The sequence below is a fragment of the Toxorhynchites rutilus genome, chromosome 1, assembly GCF_029784135.1.
Source record: "Toxorhynchites rutilus septentrionalis strain SRP chromosome 1, ASM2978413v1, whole genome shotgun sequence".
Classification (NCBI taxonomy): domain Eukaryota; kingdom Metazoa; phylum Arthropoda; class Insecta; order Diptera; family Culicidae; genus Toxorhynchites; species Toxorhynchites rutilus.
The window spans coordinates 50732479-50748785 of NC_073744.1; the positions used below are offsets into that span (position 1 = coordinate 50732479).

The 16307-nt window shown below is 38.4% G+C and overlaps 1 long non-coding RNA gene across 1 annotated transcript; it reads right to left on the bottom strand.

The window, feature by feature from the left end:
* Positions 1–6045: 6045 nt before the first annotated feature.
* On the bottom strand, positions 6046–6941 carry LOC129763515 (uncharacterized). Its single transcript, XR_008740953.1, has 3 exons — positions 6801–6941; positions 6592–6687; positions 6046–6526 (listed from the first exon to the last, which is right to left on the bottom strand). It is a non-coding gene; the product is annotated as an uncharacterized LOC129763515 (long non-coding RNA).
* Positions 6942–16307: the final 9366 nt, after the last annotated feature.

Genomic DNA, 16307 nt, shown 5'->3' on the forward strand with positions numbered 1-16307 from the left:
CATTTATTTCGTTTTTCTATTTTTAGTATGTATTTCATCGCTCTACATAGATACTGTGTCAGCTAATTCCCATTGTCATGTTTTGTATTGTTTGTTTTAAGGTGTCAGTAGGAGCTTATTGAAAGGAGCAAAGAGTTGATTTTATGATCTGCGCAAGTGAGTAGGCCGCTTATTAAAGTGAAAAAAGGAAATGGAATCATTAGGGTTTTGGTTATTTTCTTAAGGTAACTTCTTTATGCGATCCCTACCCACCGCATAAAAATTTTTTTTTTCAAACTTTGTATCGAACACTATCTTTAAACCTACTGGTGAAGTTTAATGGGTAGGTGGCGATGGCGATTTTTTATGCGAATTGTTTTTATGTGGTTCCTATCCCCCGCACAAAAACATGTCTGCCTGTACTGCATTGAACCGAGGAGTAGTTACTTTTGTATAAATTAACATCATTTTTTTCCAGCTCATATTACTCTCGGCTAAACGACAGATGGTTTAAAAGCACCATGTGAGACTTAATTTCCGTCTCTGTTCGAAGTCACTTCCGTCTGATTTTTTGCGTTGATATTTTCATTACTTTATAAAAGCTACAATATAAGAAATTTTTCATACGGCTTTCAATTTTTGCACAGGTTATGTTAGCGTTTCGTAATTAAGAGGGGGGAGGTTTCCTTGCGTTACTTATTGTTACATAGGGAAGGGAGGAGGTTTATATTCCGTGCTCCTTTTCTCAAGCTCGGAGGGCTACTTTTGTTTATACTGAGTACCGTTATCTATTATTCATAGAAGCACCGTTTTGGTTTGCTTTGGCGGCTGAGATCAGACAAACGGCCGCAAAAGATAAATACAGATTTCGATACATATTTTCTGAGAAAAAACTCAAATAAAAAAGTTTTTGACGTGGGACTACGTCTAACCGGAATATATGGAGGGTAAAATGAAAACCTAAACACAGAACACGCAGGAAAAAATGAAAGATTTCGAATGCTTATAGCTCGAACATTTCGTACTGGATAGGAGAGATGTTTGCATCACTTGATAGGGAATATTTCTACGCATCTATCGCAACTAACAAAATGTTGTTTTTCATTAGATAAACAATTGAATAACTGTAAAATATTAGGCGTTATCTAAACCCCCTAACTGCATCGTTTTGATTGGCCCGATTTACGGTTTCCATAACACAGCCATCAAAACCAAGCAGCCTTGGGGAAATCGGCATTGCAAATACATGAAAGTAGGGGGACTTTTGTTCTCATCGAAAAATGTTCCCTAACACAGACTTTAAAACCAAGCAGCGAAATCGGCATTGCAAACATACGAAAGAGCCTAGAGGCGAGTGAACTGAAAAGTTTAAACCCTCTTAAAGCCAAAAAGAAGAAAAAAAACACACGAAAGTAGGGGGAGCTTTTGTTCCCACCGAAATGTGTTCCCTAATAGAGATTTCTAAACCAAGGTGCCTGGAGAAATCGGTATTTCAAATTCATGCAAGTCGGGGGTATTTTTGTTCCGACTGGAATGTGTTTCCCTAACACAGACTTCAAATCCATGAAGCGTGGGAAAATCGGCATTGCGAATTCATACAAATCGGGGTTATTTTTGTTCCGATTGAAATGTGTTTCCCTAACACAGACTTCAAAACCGAGGTTTCTGGGGAAATCGGCTCTGCAAATAAATGCAAACTGCGAGTACTTTTGTCCTCGCTTGCCTTTGTGCAGAGTGGAATATGTCTGTCCTAACATGATCTTCTAAACTTAGGAACCTGGGAAAATCGTGCAGACACTAGAAGCGAATGAACTTCCCAGTTTCAAGCAAATTCGAGATTCGAGAAGTATGTACACTTTTGGGATGTAAACTTCAGAGGGAAATGTAAAATAAAATAATCGTTTGATAATTTTGTTTTGTCTTTATTGGAAAGATTTTCAGCCTTAGGCTGGTTCATCAAACGTTTGATAATTCTTCCGTACATATATTTTGTTCTAGTCATCATACCAAACGTAAAAGGTCCGTCATTAAATTTACTTGTAACGAAGAACAATCAATCACAATAAATGAATTGACTTTACACGGCATTTGTTCATTTTTTTCACTCACAGAGCAAATATATTGAACTCAATTGAATTTGGAAACTGTTTCATTCAATCAAGAATTTAATCAATACAAACGAATGATTGCTAAGCTAAGGTAGTTCCACGTGAACCTTGCGGTTATATCATAGATATAACCCACTCATTTTTTTTGAGACCAAAAACACATATTTTATTATGGCAACACTGGCAGAGGGTCCAAAGCTCCTAAGGAGGATGGTTGTAATAGCTGCTATCCATGGTTATTATGGAAACAAAAAAATGAATAAACTCCCAATCACATCACTCACCACAGTGAATCCTGATTCTTACCTCCCCTACTAACAACAATCCCTTCCTTGATAAACGCTAGGGAACCACGCTATAGAGGCGCCCCTTCTGGCCTTCGGGCGGCGAATATCATACTAAAATTCCTTTTCTTCCCCTGGTGACTGTGAGGACATGGTCGGCTTCGTTATTGACTATTCAAAGTTCCAGTTACCGAAGCTTGTACAATGAGAATGGTATGCTACTCCCAAGCGTCATTCGGTGTGTTCTTCGTGCAATTTCGCTGGTTCAGGTCAATCACGGAGAGCAATTACGAAGTGTACAGTCTACCCCAGCCCAGCTCAGCTCAATATTTATATGTGATTGGACTAGATCTATGCGACTAGGATCTAGTTTAGGTGTGATATTTTTACAAAAAGTTCTCACTCATTCGCTTCGTTATGATATGTCGATTAGCTAAATCGGTTCAGTAGTTAAAGAGTTATGAATTTTTGAAAAAGTCATTTTTGTTAAAAAGGAGAAAAAAAATATTTTAATTTTTGGAAAAAGAGGCAAAAAAAGGCTTTTTGAACCATCGATGAAATCTAAAAAATCATGACTCAAAACCACCCAAGTATAAAAGTAGAATATATTAGGCTGTCAAAAAAGTCCTGCGGTATTTCCGCGAGGTGTCGTTGTAAGCGCGTAGTTCTAGTTGTATTCATTTTATCGAGTCATACTATAGCTTGTTGGAAAGGTATTTTTGCGCGCTATAATATAGTCCTTGACAGTGTTTTGTTTGGTTAAGTCGTTCGTGAGTTATAGTGTCGCAAATATGGAGCAAAATAAAGAGAAAATCCGACATATTTTACAGTACTACTATGACAAAGGCAAAAATGCATCTCAAGCTGCCAATAAAATTTGTGCAGTTTATGGACCCGATACAGTTTCCATTTCCACCGCACAACGATGGTTTCAACGTTTTCGTTCTGGTGTAGAGGTCGTCGAAGATGCGCCACGCTCCGGATGGCCTGTCGTCGAAAATTGCGACAAAATCGCTGAATTAGCCGAGAAAGACCGGCATAGTAGCAGCCGTAGCATCGGCTAAGAGCTGGGGATAAGTCATCAAACCGTTATTAAGCATTTGAAGAAGCTTGGATTCACAAAGAAGCTCGATGTATGGGTGCCACACACGTTGACACAAAAAACATCTTTGACCGTATCGACGCATGTGAATCGCTGCTGAATCGCAACAAAATCGACCCGTTTCTGAAGCGGATGGTGACTGACGATGAAAAGTGGGTCACTTACGACAACGTGAAGCGCAAACGGTCGTGGTCGAAGCCCGCTGAAGCGGCTCAGACGGTGGCCAAGCCCTCATTAACGGCCAGGAAGGTTCTGCTGTGTGTTTGGTGGGATTGTCAATGAATAATCTATTATGAGCTGCTTCCCTATGGCCAAACGCTCAATTCGGACCTGTACTGCCAACAACTGGACCGCTTGAAGGTAGCACTCATGAAGAAGAGGCCATCTTTGATAAACAGAGGCCGCATTGTCTTCCATCAGGACAACGCCAGGCCACACACTTCTTTGGTTACGCGCCAGAAGCTCCGGGAGGTCGGATGGGAGGTTCTTTTGCATCCGCCGTATAGTCCGGACCTTGCACCAAGTGACTACCACCTGTTTTTGTCCATAGCGAACGAGCTAGGTAGTCAGAAGTTAGCCACAAAAGAGGCCTGTGAAAATTGGCTATCCGAATTTTTTGCCAATAAGGAAGCGAGCTTCTATAACAGGGGTATTATGAAGTTGGCATCTCGTTGGGAACAAGTCATCGAACAAAACGGCGCATATTTGACTTAAAACAGATGATTGTAACTAATTTTATGAACAAATGAAAATTCAAAAAAAATCCCGCAGGACTTTTTTGACAGCCTAATATTAACATTGAATGAATGAATGATTTTTGGCAATCACATTATTACACCGCATTCAAGACTCTTAAAGATTTAGGGTAAGTGGCGATTTTTTTCAGAAATTTAAAAGAATCTATTCTGTGTGATTTCATTATTCATTCACACAAGACACGTATGATAGTGAACAGAGAACAATGCATATGTCGAGTGCAATCACTAGAATTAAAGAAATTTATAGCAAAACAAGAGTAGATTTATAGTGCTAATCCGACTTTATTTAATTAGTATCTATAACTATCGTTATTATTTCCAATTTACACATGACAAACGTGACCATGTCTCACGTAAATGTATTAACATTTTAAGCTGCATGAGTTAGTTCTACTGATTCCACCAATACAATTCACTCTGTTGTCAGATGTCTGAAGATTGTAATCCTTAAGGGGGTACCCCGGAATCGTTGCAAAGTTACAGCCAACATTATGAGATCACCTCAAGGGATATATTATTGCTGTACGAATTTTTAAACACGTTTTTCTCAAAACCATGTATTTTCAGCTGGTGGTATCGATATCTCAGGATCTTCTCGGCCGATTTGGCTGAATTTTTTTATCAGCACATAAAAATTAATTACCTAAGCGTTACATAGCCGTTTTTTAATCTCATTTTTTCGAATTTTTATGAGCTTCTGAACAGTGATTTTTCATGAAAAATAACTCATTTTTAACAAAAATGGCCGCCATTCGGCAGTTTTTCGAATATTCAAAAACCATATGTAACACTTTGGGTATTGTCCCAAGGTTTCAAAATATTTATTGGAATTCGTTCTGCGACACCGCGTTGCCTCAGAAACGAGACCTCCAGCAGGGTACCGATTTTCAGATAGCGTCTACACATCCAGCTGTCAACAGCGCAATAATCATTGTTCGTGCATTGAAAATACATCTTCAAATATAATTTAACAAGTTAGTCACCGGTGACTGACACTGAGTTTTCGTTCTGGCCGCGTCAGTCACCGGTGATTGACAGTATAACATATGATAATAAAGGTAAATAATATAAGCATATAAGCTCATAAGCATTCCCTTTCGAACGGAAATACCTCCCACTACGATAAGAAACGATGGCCCTAATACGTTTAAAAATGTCCATCCAATCGCTATAAAACCGTGGCACTCAATGTGTTAGGCCGATTACACATTATCCGGTTTCTGCCGGACCGGTTTCAAAAAACGCCGCTGGGTTTGGACGGAAAACCGGATAACAATGTGAAAGAGACCTCGCGCTACACAAAACCGTACATCTCTCACATACAAATACACTACACAAAACTGTACATCTCTCACATAGACATGCATGCATTTATTTATATAGTGGATTGACAGGTACACATTGCTGCAAATATTCCGGCTACATGCAGCTGTTTGCAGACCGAAAATTTTAAAACCACAGCTGCTGCGGCAACCACGAGCGTTTTCATATTGTGTGGCACATCAGGAGCATGGTCAAAGTAAGAGCAGCCCTCACGGCATTAGGGCATCCTGGATCATAACGGTGTTCTTGCAGCACCTATCGTAAATACTTCCGCCCCACTTTAGAATAACTAAATTTAGTCCAGTTGCGGTGTAGTCATTCATACGCTCAGTTATTTTGTTTCTAAACATACACAAATAGCATGATTTTTTCACACGCCACATATTGGTTCAACAGTCTCAGAAACAAGTGTACAATTTTAAGACCGAAAAAATAATAACATTCCGTAAGAAGCTAGCGGCACTATTTATTTATATGTGTAATGTGTTCATTTCCTGTGATTGTCTTGGAATTTGTCTACGAGATAATATATGCCCTTCCATTCATTCTAGAGTGTTTTTTATTTCACCATTACAGTAGAAATCTGTACGATTAAAATAACATCATAATTCCTTCCTAAAAATAACATAATGATTCATTCAAATGCTATCCCATTGCTGCATCCGAAGATCCTCGTCCAGAAACGAGCTCAGCATATGCCGCAATTCGTCGAGCACCTACTCCTGGGGCAGCGGTAGCTTCTCGAGCGCATAGCAAATCAACGCACAGCTATTTATACGTGGATCTTGGGCAAAGAATGCCTGACTCAGATATTTTAATTTGAGATTTGGGTGATTTTGTTATGACAGAACCGATGCTTCGGTGTCGGGCATCTCGATCACCGATCACAGATCGGACATTTTGGGCTAGAGTTCCTCAAGCCGAGTCTCGACCACCTCGTCGTCGATCGCGACCCAAATCAGGTCAAACTGTCTGAAATACCCAATAAGAATATTAGGAGAGCTATTTTTGATGTGCTCAAATAAACAAAGACTGACCTCCTCATAAAATCTCGATAAAGTCGCTCAAAATATGCCCTTTGAAGAACCAGTTGGAGATTTGTTTGACATCATCGAACTTGTTCAGTAGCGAATCTGTGAACAATACAAAAACAGAAGATAATTTAAGAACTCGTAGTTGCTGTGAGCTAAACATAAACAGAAGTTAATTTAATAGCTCGATTAATTTGTCAGAAGACACTACACACCGTTGAACACAATCCATGGCAAAACACTCCATGACGACCTCGTGTGCCTGTGATTATTGCTTCGCTTTGAGCAGAAACTTTCACCACTGAAATTTTTCACTGCAGCTGAATAAAGAAGCGAAATAAAAAATTCAGTGTCCATACCACTTGCAAATTCTGTTTGATTTCAAAATCAACAAACAAACGTCAAATGGCACACACATACTAATATATGGGGCGAAAAATTGCCTGAATTGTACTAATACTAACAGACATGAAAACAACTGTCAATTCGCGTGGAGGTTCGTGCTCCGCTTTTGGGAATTGGTAGTGATAATTGATTTTCGGGTGCAGTTAACACATATTTAAAAATAAAAATTATGAATGAAAATTAACATTTTCTTATAAAATATGTTCTTAATGCTTAATGCAATGCAATTGCACGTTCTTTTGCAAGTGATGAAAACCCCCTGAACAAGAATTGTGTTTCATAATAATTTCATATTACAATGATGAGTTTTAGTGACAATATCAAGAAAATTATACAAAAATGGTTAAGTAAGAATCAGTACTACGAGTTTTAAGTGATCACATAATATAAAGTAAAAATTTTCATTAAAAGTTTGAACAATTTAACTGTCTTAAGGTCTGATATTCTCAAAGAGAATGATTTACTTTCCCAAACCGGTGTTTGTACCAGACGTCGACACAATACTACTGTCATCGCGTATAATGCTTGTCCGGTCACCGGACATTGCAGTCGCAGTTGACGGCTGCATCACGGCGCCGTGAAGAGGTTGGTACGGTCGAAATTTGCCATTTGGGATTCTAACCGGTCCGGCGGAAACCGGATAATGTGTAATCGCCCTTAAACAATAACCAGAATATCCGATTACTTCACTTTATTCCTAACATCCGAGAAAAAAAATCGCGAATATTCATTATTTTTCGACCTTCCAGACAGAGGTCTCTCCCTTAAGGTCGCCGTACACTGTACGGAGGTCAAATATTTGACATTTTTTGACAGATTGTTTCGATTTGGTTTGAAATTTGTACACACACTATTATCAACAGTGGCAAACAATGTCAAACATCGAACATGGAAAACATTCGACTGTAATATTTAAGGTAACCTAACCATGTACCAACAGGTTTGACGGACAGACCGAAAAAATATTTTTGACATCCATTAAGTGAATATTTGCTTGTCGTGTTTTGTGTCGAATAACGGGCCCTATTCCAGAAAACGAGACGGGCAATTTGTCTCTCCTCGTCTCGGCTTCAGTCACTGTCGAGACGAGCAAAATATCCTATCCCAGTACACGAGTTTCATTGAAATGCTTCTTCTTCTTCTTCTTTTTGGCTTTAAGAGGGTTTAAACTTTTCAGTTCATTCGCCTCTAAACTTGAAATGTTTTATTCGGTAGACTGGAGAGACTTCAGTCACTTTTTCTTGGTATGATCAGTGATGTCAGATGTGAAGACATGTTTTTATTTTGGGGAAAACAACACACATTTTTAAAATTGATCAATCGATACTCTTTTCTCAGTGCCAAAATATTAAAAACATAACAAAAAGGAATTAGTTTCAGATATCTTTTGATTTCATTGATATTTTGACGTAGGACTACGTCTTTCATTTCTATACCGGGGTGTAAAACCAAAGTTTCGAGAACGAAAGCGTTACGCTGGCGACCGAGATTTTGAGCGTTAATAGGTCTTAAACAACTGAACGAAATGGTATGATAAATACTTCATTTGAAAGATAAAATGTCTACGCGTCATATACTTGTTACTTTTTCATCCAAAAACTTGTTTCAATAGTCTTAAAATTGCTTTCAAAACAGGCTATTGAAATCAAAAATCGGTATATAAGCGAGCGCCGCTCGTAAACCCACTCAGTTATGATTGAACAGCGATTGGAGCATGTTGTCGCTGTTGTTGTGAAACTAATTTCGTTTATAATGAAAGCGCTGATGAACGGTGTCACCAAGAGCCTGTTTGTGCACCTAAGGCCAAAAGGGAATCCATCAGGAGGAGAGTGATGCCACGGTTCCGCTTGAAACATCGGAGCAGCCGCCACACACACACACATACATACACGCGCGGAATTCTCGTTGCTATCATCGTTGCTGAAAAATAATCTGCCAGTTCCCCTGGGAATTGAAAAATACATTCATGCGAAATAGTTTATTCAAATGTTTTCTATCCATATAACACTGCAACCAAATACATTTGGTTTTGTTATTTTTCAATCAATCGCAATTAACAGGAAAGCTTCTGAATATTTTTTTCCCCATCAGTGGAAATTTTCGTATCCAATATTGAATGCATAACATTAAAAACGGAAAATGTTTCACATCGCGAAAATCAAGTCATTTTCGAGCGATTATTTGCTTTCTACTCATATAATGCTTCGACCAAATACATTTCGTTTTGGATTTTTTCAATCATATGCGATCAACGTAAGACCACGTCTTTCGGCAATTTATTAGAGGTGCAATGAATCTTTAGGAATTCCCGCTCTACGCGCACTGGAAAACAATGTTTACTCAACAATTTCTCAAACTAGAAATGAGTGTTGTGAGAAAGGATTAGCGAACGCGAAAACGACAAACGGGAGAAAGATACGTTTGGAGGTTGAAGGAAATTGGCAGAAAACTTCTTCATTCTATCATTCAAATAATGTGATTCATACCACATCGTTTTGCCAGAAAGAGATTATTAATGCTCATAGGAGGAATCGAGTCCTCCGAGGAAATTACCCAGCGCAAATTAGAGTCGACTATCGATTGCGGCATTCGTACACAAATAATTTTATAATGCAGTTTCACCAAAGTGATTTCTTCGGATATATTCACTACATCATGTCATGTATTTCATATTCTTCATAAGGAAATCCATATCCATGGCACCTATCGGTATCGAATTATCATCGACACCACGATTTTCGCTAAATGCTCCTTTCAGTTCGGCCTGTAAAAAACTTTTCTGAACTCTAATCCATCAAATTGGGAGCCCTGAAAAGGGCCGTTGATTATATGCTAAGCTAATATAGCACGCTCTCCTCGGATACGATGGGCCAGCTGGATGTCCTTGGGCATGATGTGACGCGTTTTGCATGGATAGCACACAAATTGGTATCTTCGAATAAGCCTCCTGCAGCGTCATAACCGCGGAACTTTGGAAGCGCAAGTCGGTTTTGAAGTCCTGAGCAATTTCACGAACCAAATGCTGCAAAGGTAGCTTGCGGATCAGCAATTCGGTCGACTTCTGATAGCGACGAATTTCATGCGAAGTTCCCGGTCGATAGCGATGTGGCTTCTCCACCTATCCTGCTACTGGTGCGCTTATCCGAGCTGACTTCGTGTGCCTTACCACCGAATGACTATTGCATTACGAAAGGGGGGGGGGGGAGAGGTGGTTCAAAATTCGGATTTTTAGCGTTACGTAATTTGTGCACGACGCCTGAGGACATCGACAAGACAACATCGTTACTGAACGAGCTGAACGGCGAGGGATCGAGGAATTCATTACCTGGCCTGACCTGACCTGAAATGCAATCAGTTTGTTTTAACTGTGAGGGAGCGCAGAAAAGCCGATGCTGATACTCTCGTGACCAAGAGAGTATCAGCATCGAAATACGGTTCCTCGGGAAGACATAGAAGCAGCCGCCACACACACACATACACGCGCGCAACTCTTTTCGTTTGCTGGTTATCGAGAGGAAACCTGGAAAGAAATGATCGTTGCTGAAAAATAATCTGCCAGTTCCCCTTGGAATTGAAAATTACATTCAAGCGAGTTTATTTTAATGTTTTCTATCCATATAATACTGCGACCACATACATTTGGTTTTGTGATTTGTCAATCAAGTGCAGTTAGCAGGAAAGCTTCTGAAGATTATTCTTCAGAACAAGGTTTTTTGTATTCAATATTGGATGCATAAAATCTTGAGTCTCCAACGTAACACTCTCGTTTTTGAAGTCACCCAAATATTTATTTATTCATTCATTCAGGATGGATTTAGATTCAACTTCAAACAAATGATCTCTAAATCAACGATAGTCCTACGTCACCCTTGCGGTTATACCATAGATATAACCCACTTCCTGTTTTTTCTCGGGCATATGTTTTCATCACTCAGACGTTTTATTATTATGGATTCATTGGGGGCAATGTTTGTTCACCTAATCAACGATTTATCAAGAAAAGTTTCCAATCTATATGCATGTATTTCCAATAAAGTAGTTGTTTTGAATTGCTCATTTTCGTTCAATATGATGTGAAAACACTTTTCGTGCCGTGTTAATATATTCAAAACAGTCATCTGGCATCCCTGGATATGAGTTCAATGTTTACATCTGGTTGTGTTGATTGGAAAAGGCTCGTTTGAAAATCTGTAAAATCTTGCAATTACTGAATTGAATTTGATGATGGCAGTTGAAAAAATATATTGCTTACGCAATACTAGTTTAGCCGTGAAACAATTTTGACGTAGGACTACGTCTTTCATTTCTATACTGGGGTGTAAGTTCAAAGTTTCGAAAACGAAAGCGTTACGGAGAACGAGATTTTGAGCGTTAATAGCTCCTAAACAACTGAACGAAATGGTATGTTAAACACATCATTCGAAAGATAAAATGTCTACGCGTTATATACTCCCTACTTCTTGATCCAAATACTTGTTTCAATAGCCCTAAAATTCGATCGCTGGAATGGATGGATGATTCCCTAACACAGATTTTAAAACCATGGAGCTAGGGGAAATTGGCATAGCAAATTAGATGCAAGCAGCGGGTACTTTTGTACTCGTTTGCGTTTCTGCAAATTGAAATGTTTCCCTAACACAGACTTCAAAATCATGAAGCCCGGGGAAATCGGCATTGCAAAATAGATACAAGCTGCGGGTACTTTTGTACTCGCTTGCATTTTTGTAAACCGGGATGTGTTTTTCCAATACGATTCGATTCGAAGTTCGATTCACATACATCATGTGCACAGCGGCGATATCGTATCCAATGATGAACATCCGAGGTAGGATTATTGCTAATTGAAGAAATACGATTGATTACTAATCCAAATGGCAGTCCTACGTCAACCTAGCGGTTATATCATAGGTATAACCCATCCATAGTTTTTTAAGATAAGGCGGAACAGAAGAATACCGTTGCTTTAAATCAACAAGATGAGAAACACATCAAACAAACTAGATGACTCGACTGATCCATCGGCGAGCGTCAGCAAACGGTCGTCGAGCCAGACGAGCTACTCGTCTGTTTTTAGTCGAGCTCGGCTTCTGGAATATAAAACCAAACGAGACGAGCGCTCGTCTGCTCGCCTCGTCTTCTGGAATAGGACCTATATTTGATCAGTACAATTTTATCTGTCATAAGAGTCAAATATTTGGCTTCGGACCAGAGATGCCAAAAAAAAGATTTGAAGACATGTCTTCATTTTGAAGACATTTGATTTACTGTGAAGACATTTGAAGACATTATGGAATATGTGAAGGCAATTCAGTATGATAGCGTATGTGAATTTTGAAGAGACCTTATTTCCATGAAATTACTATTGGCCGAAAATATTTGGCTTTTTTGTCAGTGTAATTCGTTTACTTTTGTTTTTAGTAATCAACGGAGACTTCTGTCTCGGGGTCATTCACTTGATTTTTTCGATTTTTTCCAAACCGAAAATCCAAAAGCATATAGGATGAATTCAACAACAAAGCGGCTTTTACAAATTCTGGAGAACTCTAGTCGTCTGAATACATATTGTCATTTATAGATTAATCTACGAGGTATGGCTATTAAATAACGAGGCTGGTTACGAAATAGGGTTATATTTTAAAAATTACGGTACGATATGCTCCCTTTCAATATACTCCCCTTGGCTCATCACACACCTTTCCATGCGTTTTTTCCATTGTTCGGAGCAGTGCTTTGTGATGGCGTTCAAAAACCGCGTCGCTTTTTCCTTCGCCTTTTCTACGGACTGAAATCGGGTACCTTTCAACAAGGATTTGATCTTGGGGAATAGGAAAAAGTCGCATGGGGCCAGATCTGGCGAGTACGGGACATGTTCGAGCACTGGAATGCCCTTATCGGCTAAAAATTGCTTCACCGACAACGTGTTATGGGCAGGTGCGTTGTTGTTCGTGTTTTTCGTCACACATGATTTCCGACGCGCACTACAAACCACGTTCCATTCAAACCACTGCTGCTCGCTAAAGATGCGCCATCCGTTCATGAACTGTTCCGAAGAATCGACTCTTTGAAGTGAATTGACACGGAACAGCTCGCAAAAAAAGCTCTTCAGCTCACTTTGATAATGATGCAGGAGGGAAAAGAGCTGTAGAATTCCAGAGAGTGTGTTAATTGTAAGATTCAAATGAACCGACCGCCTCTCGCTCTTCGTGTTATGACATCAGTTCAGTTTCATTCGTTCCTTGTCTTTTCGACTGCAATGCGTTTTTAAATTGAAATTATGAATTAACTTCTGTGTATCAAATTAGTATTCTATTTCAATGAAAAACACTTTGTTTGCAGGCGGTGAAAAGATCTCATAAGAAAACTGTTTTTGAAGACAACTTTATATTATAATAAAAGTCTCAGTAAAATGTCGGAAATGTATAGACAAATGATTAAATAAGTTTCAGGAATACGTGCTTCAAGTAATTTAATAAAATGGTGTGAAAAATTTCACTTAACTTTTAACATTTTAAAACTGGCTTCGTGTCTCCTAATATGATAAAGATCACACTATCGAGTTTGGGACCCAAATTGAAAGTCGCCACCAGACGTCGACACTGACAACTGAGGTGAAGAGCTGAGCTGATCTGAGCTATTCATCATGATGGATTGCACTGCTCGCAAACTACTATAGTGATAAAAACGTGTTTTCGTACGTTTATAGCAGACACTTCAAGCTACCGAACGCACTATTCGTTTTTCCCCTCACCCCTCTAAAGCGCCCTTCAGGCGCGCAGTGTCTTTAGTTAATAGCCATACCTCGTAGATCAGGGGTTTTCAAAGCGGTCGATATAGACCCCTTGGGGTCAATATTGGTTTCCCAGGGGTTTATTTTGGGATTTATTTTGGTGGTCGACCAGGTTTAAAAATTACGACCCCCATTAATTACCACAATTCTTATTTGAAACTTTCAAGATACTGTATAAGTTGTGTTACGTGAACCAACTTGTTATAAGAATGGCTAATATTTTAGTAGAAAGTATTATTTTTGTAATTTGTATTAATAATTGATATTGTATTAATAATTTGTATTGATTGAATTTTATATATATTTATTGATGAGATTGGAAATAATTGGTAAGTATTTTGTATGAATACGATAAAGATAATTTTTTCTAAGAATGGCTATAGAGGATCGATGGTATCACTTTTTTCTGGTTTGAGTATCCTTGATCTAGATCTATCAAACGACCACTTCACAAATCGAAGGTTTTCCGATTACGTGCCGTTCCAATAATAAGTTTTATAAATATGGTTTGAGTTATAACAAAATCTTCAAAGCTGAAATAAACAAATTGAGTTATCACAGTTCCGTTTTTGTAGAAGAACTGGGGCTATATTCACTCAATCAATTGTGTATCAAGTCAATTTTCATTTCTAAGCTTATAAAATTTATTTCGCAGTTGCGCAATATATTCTTTGTTCAAATTTATTGAAATAAACTTCAAAACCTCAAGAGAACTTTAAAAAAATGCGCTATATAACAATACCAATTAGAATAAACATAGAATAAACTATCAAACTTTGTTCAAAAGTAAGTTATGCAATTCAGTCTCCTCCGATATGATTGTGTAGACATTTGCAGACATTTTTTCGTACCATGTGAAGACATTTGAAAAAAATCACCTGGCATCTCTGCTTCGGTCAAATAGTGTGTGAGCAGTAGGGTGCCAATGAATGTATGGGAAAAAGTCGACTCTAAAATTTCAAAAAGTTATCCCATACAAAATGCTCGCCACCTCGAAAAAATGCAATGCAAAATTTCAGTTCAATCGAACTTAAGGGAGAGTGGCACAAAGCGGTCAAAGTTTTAGTTTTTTGAAAACCGAAAAATCACTGGAAATCGGGGTTTTCAAAAACTTTTTTTGATGCCAAATGTCTTAAAATTGCGTGACACGTTGTATTTTTTGGTTATCTCAAAAAAAAAAATTGTCAAAAATTGACTGTTCAGATGGAAAAACGACCGAGCAAAAAAAAATTTTTTACTAGATTTTTTTTAGATAACAGTAAATGTCGCCGTTTCGTGCAATTACAAGATATTTGGCATTAAATTTTTTTTAAATTTTCGATTTTTGGTTTTCAAAAAACACTAATTTTAACGTCTGCGACACCATACGTTTTGCCTCGTATTCCGAAAAGTCCCAGTGTCGATTTCTGAAAAAAATTTGTCGAGATGACAGTAGATCTTGACGTTTCATGTAATTTCAAGACATTTGGAATTTTTTTTTTCGAAAACCCCGATTACCTTTACTCCCCCCCCCCTTGGGTGATTTTTCGATTTTTAAAAAACTCAAACTTTGACCGCTTTGCGCCACTCTCCCTTAACCCTTAAATGCATGATGGTGTATATGTACACTAGTGTTTTCTTCCTTATATAATTTCTAAACGGTAACTCAAACAGTATTTTTTTCTTTCAGTATGTGCTAAAGTTAGGTGCACCCGTGGCCGAGTGGTTAGCGTCTCACATTATCATGCCGGGTGTTCGGGTTCGATTCCCGTTCTGACCGGGGGATTTTTTCGTCAAAGAAATTTCCTTCGACTTGCACTGTGATCACGCGTATTCTAGAGCTTGCCCCTCGGAATACATTCAAGGCGTGTTATTTGGCTTAGAAAATCTCAACTAAGTATTAATAAATGACGCTAGTTAATGCATACGTTGAGACGGCAAAAGTTCCACAGGGAACGTTAACGCCATTCAAGAAGAAGATGTGCTAAAATATCTATTTTAGTTTTGACAGCTTGGCGCAACATTACCTGTTTCAATTCATTGTATTGAAAAAGGAAAAATCATGCATTGAGGGGTTAGTTCCGATTGAGCTGAGATTCTGCATAGGGTGTTTTTTCGATATGGTAAAATTTTTTTTTTGAGGTAACTTTTTGAAATTCGAGATGACCATTTGAATTTTGAATTTCTTTATTTTTAAGAGGCTTTAAACTTTGCAGTTCATTCGCCTCTACTATGACCATTTTCATTGGCACCCTAAGCTACGTTTGGGAATTATTATCCCGATTCGGTATGTCTCATTCCCTGTTTCGTTCCGTTTAAATTCGGATATCTTTCGTTCGAGCCGCGTAGTTTTCAAGCATCTTACCGAGACCAAAACGATCGATATAGGGAATGGCAAATTCGAACTCGAACGAAATGTAAATCCGTCGGAATACATAATCAATGTGTATAAAATTTTGTACTGATGTTTTCGCAGATTATCGAAGGCGCGAGATCTATTTCTAGGAAAAGGGGTTCTCTTTCAGTAACATAATTTAACAACATGGTAGAG